We start from the raw sequence: 7362 nt of genomic DNA, 5'->3' as shown, positions 1-7362 counted from the left end.
CCAGCCCGCACCCCACGGCGGCCCTGTTCGCTCAGCTCCCCGGCCCGAGGGCCCACTGGAAAAGGGAGCACGGTCCACGGGTACTGAACGCCTTCAGGGGGAAAGGCACTGTTTTAAACTGTGAAATACGACATGCATATATACACAAGTGTCTGAAAAGATAGGTATGCTTTAAGTAACAATCGCAAAACAAACACCCCATCTCCCTGCTACCCGAGTCAAGAAAGAGAATGCTGGCATTCCCAAGAAACTCCGCTTCTTGTTCTGTTCTTTTGTTTGTTGTACTTTTTTTTTAAGGCCTTGGGTTTTGATAAAATTAACGGGTCTGGGTTTCTCCACTTTTTCAGTGGAGGAGACAAGCTATTATTCATAGCAATGTGGGCGGGATGAAGGAGTGAGCGCTCTGGGACTCAAGGGGAGGTTCCCCTGGCAAGCGTGTAGCTCTGTGTGACCTGGCTGCACCTTGAGACTCCTGGTTCTCCTTTAGAAGTGAGGTGCTGAGGTGTGGAGACCCCTGCAATCTCAGGTGGGAGCTGGGCCCTTGGGGGAGGCAGGATTGAGGTAGACCTAAGAGCAAGGCCATGGAAGATGAGTTCTTTGGCATCAGGCGCTGCTTCTGCCTCTAGGTGAGCTCCCAGTCAAACAGGATGGAGTACTTGCAAGAAAAAGTCACCCATCGAAGGACACATGAGTTTCAAGGTGCTTCAAGCATCATACGATGGAGTCAGAAGCACATGGAAAAGATGTTCTGGGGGAAGTAGACAGAGAGCAAGATGTTAAAGTAAGGGTGGATGTTAATTATCAAACAAGAAGACCGGGGCTTTCTGGATGGGGAGTGAAATGGCAGGTTCCTTTAGGGACAGCATCCTTTTTGGCAGGGATGGCGCTTGTTTTCCCAGCCCTGTAAGTAGTCAGGGCCGGTGGAGGATGTCGAAGAATGGTGAGGTCACCTGTTTGTTTGTTTTGTTGTTTGTTAATCCTCACCCGTGGATATTTTTCCATTGTTTTTCTTTAGAGAGAGTGGAAGGCAGGGGGAGAGACACAGAGAGAGAAACATCGATGTGAAAGAGACACAGGGATTGGTTGCCTCTGGCACATGCCCAGGCAAGGGTTGGGGATTGAGCCTGCAACCAAGGTATGTGCCCTTGACCGGAATCGAACACGGGTCCCTTCAGTTTGCAGTTCTGTGGTCTGGTGCTCTACCCACAGAACCAAACCGGCTAGGGTCAAGGGGCCAAAGAGCCGCATGTGGCTTGAGAGCCGCAGTTTGCTGACCACTGGGCAGGGCAAGATCCCCTGTTTTTATCCCACCTGCACTTAATGTGAGGAGGGCTGGGCTCCCGAGGCCTGGGATCGCCCCACTCCCATCCCCTCTGTCTTCAGTAATATTCAGAGCAGCCCTGTCCGTAGGCTCAGGAGGAACCAGTGCCCGATGGGAAAGCATGTGGCAAAGAAACTCTCTGTTCTCCTGCCACGTGTGTTCTAGATCAATTCCCAGCTGCCTGGTTCTAGTGGGAACTGTCCTGCAGGCTCAGTATTTACCGAATGTCCTTTCAGTGCATCTACTTGTGTCTTAACTGCCAATCCCATTACCAGGAATCTCTCCCTCAAGGAACGGAAACATCTGCTGGGATCTGAATTTGGGGTTGAAGTTTTTAAAAAAATGTGAGTGTTGGGGCTGGGAAAAAGCTCAGCTGGCTTCTCAGTGATGGTCCTGGAGGCCAACTTAGAACCCATCTCCACTTCCATCGCTTCTGTAAGACACGGCACCTCCTTTTGACATCCTCATAGACAAGGAGGGTCCTTCTTAGAACGGGGGCTTGACTGTTCCACCTCAGCCAGCCAAACGCGTCAGCCTCTCTCCTTATTAAGAAGTCAGAGCAAAGCCGTTGAGGGATAGCAGGTACGTTTCGTGATTATGTGAGAGAGACAGCCCTTGACTTTCCAAACCAAATGGCGAAAGGCTTCCTTATTTCAGCCAACTTAACTGAGGGACGCCTGCCCTGGAAAACAAAGCCGGCGGTGGGGACCGAGCCCCACCTGAGCCCCGGGTGGAGACAGTGAACACTTTGGGGTTCCTGGGTCTGCCATGTGCCTCCACGCCAGCTGGATCTTATCAGTTACTCAGACAAGGGTTTAAAATGCAGCAGGAGGGATCTGGGCTAGACACCAGAAAAAGCGGCCCGACTAAGGATGAAATGACCTTTTAAAGATACTTTTGTAGACTTGGATAGTTCCACTCAGAAAATAAACATAATTAAGTAGCACTCGCCATGTTTGTGTTGAGGTCTCTGCCAGGTAATATCAGGGACCCAAAGATACAGATGATATAGGTCCTGTCCTCCATTCACGCATATTCTCGTTGTGAATTTCGTCCAAAAGCCAGTGAAAAGTTGGGTGACTTTGAGAAAGCAGGGGAAGCCATAGCATGAGGCAGGACACGATTAATTGCAGATCATGTGCTCTCTAGAGCAATGGTTCTCAACCTGTGGGTCGCGACCCCTTTGGCGGTCGAACGACCTTTTCACAGGGGTCGCCTAAGACCATCCTGCATATCATATATTTACATTACGATTCATAACAGTAGCAACAGTACAGTTATGAAGTAGCAACGAAAATAATTGTATGGTAGGGTCACAACATGAGGAACTGTATTTAAAGGGCCAGAAGGTTGAGAACCACTGCATCTAGAGCAGTGATGGCGAACCTTTTGAGCTCGGTGTGTCAGCATTTTGAAAAACCCTAACTTAACTCTGGTGCCGTGTCACATATAGAAATTTTTTGATATTTGCAACCATAGTAAAACAAAGACTTATATTTTTTATATTTATTTTATATATATAAATGCCATTTAACAAAGAAAAATCAACCAAAAAAATGAGCTCGTGTGTCACCTCTGACACGCGTGTCATAGGTTCGCCATCACTGGTCTAGAGTCTGGAGTTCAGAGCAGGGGTGGGGGGCGGTGAGCTCACTGCAGATGGTGTGGTCAGAGAGGGCTTTACAGAGGGGGAGGCAGGGAGAGGGCACACCATGCAGGTAATTTGAATCACAATGCTGGTGGATGTTGAGTCTGTTCTGCCTAATGACTTGATTGGTGAGGTCGCTGTCCCACCTTGTGTTGGCTCTAGACAGAATTTTGTAAGCCACTAAGGCAGTGCTTCTCAACCTTCCTAATGCCACTACCCTTTAATACAGTTCCTCATGTTGTGGTGACCCCCAACCATAAAATTATTTTCATTGCTACTTCATAACTGTAATGTTGCTACTGTTATGAATCGTCATGTAAATATCTGATATGCAGGATGTATTTTCATTGTTACAAATTGAAGATAATTAAAGCATAGTGATTAATCACAAAAACAATATGTAATTATAGATGTGTTTTCCGATGGTCTTAGGCGACTCCTGTGAAAGGGTCGTTCAACCCCCAAAGGGGTCGCGACCCACAGGTTGAGAACCACTGCACTAAGGAACCGAGGAACCACAATAAAATTGGCGGTGGGGAAATCATTTGCCCTAGTTGAGGTCTGTTTTTTAATGTCAGCTCTGATGCTGGAGAAGAAATGATTCACAAAGTCTTTCATCACTGTGCTTCTAATAGAAACTCTTCCTTGTGCTCTTTGGTGCCAGACCTGGGGTGACAGCTCCTGCCCCCCTCCAGTCCCGGGGTCCCCACCCGAAACTTCTGAAGAGCAGTTGGAGACTTCTGCAATTCACTTTACATCCCAGATAGTCGAACTCTGTGGGTTTTTACAGCGATTAGCTCTCTAATGCTGGCCCCGTTTCCATAGAGACCCTATAAATAGAGAAACGTTGGCGACTTAGGCTCACTGAGGCTCACTGTGACCCAGTCACCCCCCTGAACCCTCACAGCCAAACCTTTGTGGGGGACAGAGGGAGTTTCAGACCCACGGGTGAGGAAGGGACATGCAGTCAGCTGCCAGGTGGGATACGTGAGCTGTAGGTTAGTGTGACTTTGCAAGATGCTTTCAGCTTTTCTGGGAGCTGTTAGGAGCACAGGGACCTGTAGGAATTAGAAGCCACTTCGGCTGCTTTTCATCAGACGGCGGCAGGGACTCTGTACCTCGAAGCATTTTCCTTTTGGCCTCATGCAGCTGTGTTTGCAGATTTTGGAGCGAACTTCCTCTTTGGGGGACCCACACCCAGGGAGGACAACAGATGGAGCCTGGCTGTTCAGAGACCACAGGCGTCTCAGGAAGGATCGAGTCCTCCCTTTCTTCCGGAGAGGATGATGTCACCAAAGAAGATGGGGTCCTTCCTGCCCTTAGAGAGAGTTCCAGGGAAGGAGGCCGCACCCTCCCCTCATTCTCTCCCCAAGCATAGGCAGCTGACGCCGGAAGCTCTCTTTCTGCTCACTTCCAGCCTCTGGGCTGTTTGGGGGTAGATCTTGCTTTTTCTTGTGAGTCAGGAAACCTCTGTTTGTACCCACCCCTGACTCTGAACCATCTCAGCTCTTTTCCTACTACAGGGCTTCATTTGGCCCCCAAAACCGGTGTCTGGCCGCTGGGGAAAAAGCAAAAGTCCGTGTGGAAAAGCAAGTGACATTTAGTAGCTGGAACCTGTTAATCAGAGCAGTTGGTGCCTTCTGCTGCGTTGGTGGCTAAGTTCCCTCCAGCTAGTCACCATGGTTTTCCTCGTTCCCCAAACTTAAGACTGGTTCTGTGGACGTGCTGAGTTGTTATTGTTGTTGTTTTTAACACATGTTATATCAAAACTCCTCCACCGCCTCCTCCCTGGCACCCACGTGCAGAAGCAGCCCGGCCCGCCACCCTGCACCTTGTGAGGAAAAGTCCCTGCGTGTGGAGCTCACCTGCCCCCCACTATCCTTGGACTTTTTCGTTCCTTTCCTTCGCGCCTACCACAGGCTTGAGCAGACTCCTCCACGCTGCTGGGCCAGAGGTCCCGCGTCCCTTCACCTGCCACACAGGTGGGGAGGTGTGACACGAAGCCACAGCGTCGAAGGTCTTGCCCAGGTCCTGCATGTGACACGGGTAGAGTTACCACTCAGTTCGGGGGGCCGTGCGCCTCCTGGCCCAGGCGTTTTTTTTGTTCTGAACCTGCCTTTGCCACTGTCCTGGGAGCAGATAGCCACCGTGTCCGCTCTAGGGTGGGGGTCAGTGTGTGAGCAGGGGAGTCCCTCAGAAGCTGGGGGTTTGTCTATGTGATTTGGATGAGCCACGTAGCGGTGCCGGCCTCAGTGTCTTCCCCGGCGAAATGGAGACACTGCTGCTGTATCTGTCACTCCTCCTTCCTGAGGGTAGGCTGGCATCAGGCTGCAATGACAGCATCAGTTGGACAGCACTTTGAAAAATGCTGTTGTGTAACATTAAAAATAAGCGGACCAAGGATGTTAGGATGCAAGGCCGTGTGGCAGGCAGCGCTGGCTGCTGTCCATGGCACCTCCGCCCATTTCCTGGGGCTGAGTGGGGGCGGGGAGAGGAAATGCCGGGCGCTGGGACCTTTGGAAGGGACTTTTTTTTTTCTTTTGCCTGAGTGGATATGGAAGGTTGGCCTTACTGCGGGAGCAGCCAGGTTAGGAGTGGTGAGGAGAGGAGACAGACCTGGAATAGGATGCTAGCAAGGCAGTTGGTCATATGTGATGTGACCCTTTGGCAGAAGCAGCTGGACAAAGGCCAGAGCCAGCTGGCCCATCCACGGCACTGGAGGGAGGTCTGGTATCGGCCTGGGCATAAGGAGGAAGGCGGTGTCCTGGCTCATGCCTGGTCTGGAGACGGCGAATCTGGCCCTTTCTAGCTCAGGGCCGCCTGTGCTCCCCAGTCCAGGCTGCCTTGGACGCGTTGGTTCTACCCAGACTGGATTCAGGTGGTCCTGCCTCGTCGGCCCGGAGGGATGGTGACTCCCGTGGGAAACCTGGCATTGTGTAGCCTGAACTCGGGGGCAGTCCCAGAGTTACATTCTTGAGAGGGAATGGTGGTAGCTTTAATTTACTCGTCTGAAAATGGAAATGTGACTGCTGTCACTGTTGTGAGTTTCTGGGAAAACCAGGTGAGATGATGCAGGAGGAAGAACACATTGAAACTGCAAAAGGTTAGTTTACAGTGAGTTCTGATGATGTAACCTATCTGGTCAGTAGGATGGGTGGGGCCAGGGCCCCGCCCTCCTGGAGGATTGCGGTGAGACAGGGAGGTGAAAATGAGAATGCTAACCTTTTACACAGCTCTGGGCGTGTGGTCACAGACCGCTGTCTGTGCGGCGGTCTACACAGACAACGCGGGGGATAGAGTCACAGCGAGCGTGGGGCAGCTGACTCAGAGCTACAGGCAGCGTCTTTTGGTTTCCACATGGTCTAAGTTTTCTGCTCTGGAAGTTTTGTTTCTAGAAAAAAAAAAAATCCAGGAAGTGTAATCCTTTGGGATGTTTTTAAAACAACGGAGGCTGCCTCATGCGATGAAGGGCTGCTCCTCCAGATGTGGCTCATGGGGCCCCAAATGGCTGGGTTCAGAGTTCCCGCCCAGGAGTTACAGAATGGGGGTTCTGACCTGGTCCTCCCGGTCCCGGCCCCCCTCCCATTGGCTCTGGAGCTCTGCTGAGGGCTCAGCCAGGCCAGAGAAACCAGCCCCGGACAGAACAGCTGTCTGGGATGACAGCACACGTTGTCTGGCCTGGCCCGGTGGTCCAGCTGCCTCTCTGGGCAGCCCTGCCTGGGAGCAGGTGGGGAATCTCAGCATCAGCAGAGCTGCCAGGGCCGCACTGGGCCCCGGGGCCTCTTGGGATTGTTCCAGTCTCAGGGGAAAGGCTCTCATTTGGACAGCACGTTTTGATACTTATGCTAAAGAAGTGGTCACATTACTGACTACACTAAAGGTATGTCCATAGGAGTTTATTTATTGATTAATAATATTTTTTTATTGATTTTAGAGAAGAAGGGAGAGGGACAGGGAGAGAGAGAGAAACATCAATGATGAGAGAGAATCACAGATCGGCTGCCTCCCGCATGCCCCCCATGAGGGATTGAACCTGCAATCTGGGCATATGCCCTGACCAGGAATCAAACTGTCTTCTCCTGGTTCATAGGTCAACCAACGCTCAACCACTGAGCCACACCGGCTGGACATACTTATTTTTTTACGTTGACCAGTTTGTTATAAGGGACACAGAAGAACAGCCGGAGGAAGAGGTACATAGGGTGAGGTCTGGAGGGGTCCCAAGTGCGGGAGTTTCTGTCCTGAAGGAACTGGGGTGTGTCCCACCCTCCTGGCATGTGGATGTACTCACTGACCTGGAATCTCCAGTGAAGTTTATTTTATTGTCAACAATACCAGGAACGAGAATGGCTCCCAATAACTAGCGTTGTATAGACAAAGCGAGGTTTATTTA

The 7362-nt window shown here is 51.1% G+C and overlaps 1 protein-coding gene across 2 annotated transcripts in view; it reads left to right on the top strand.

Moving 5' to 3' along the window:
• Positions 1–7362, top strand: part of TMCC2 (transmembrane and coiled-coil domain family 2) — a 35842-nt gene that overhangs the window by 4020 nt on the left and 24460 nt on the right. The window lies entirely within an intron of this gene.

The sequence above is a fragment of the Myotis davidii genome, unplaced genomic scaffold, assembly GCF_000327345.1.
Source record: "Myotis davidii unplaced genomic scaffold, ASM32734v1 scaffold710, whole genome shotgun sequence".
NCBI lineage: Eukaryota > Metazoa > Chordata > Mammalia > Chiroptera > Vespertilionidae > Myotis > Myotis davidii.
The sequence above is the reverse complement of the archived record's forward strand: the minus strand, read 5'-3'. Positions and strand labels throughout refer to the sequence as shown.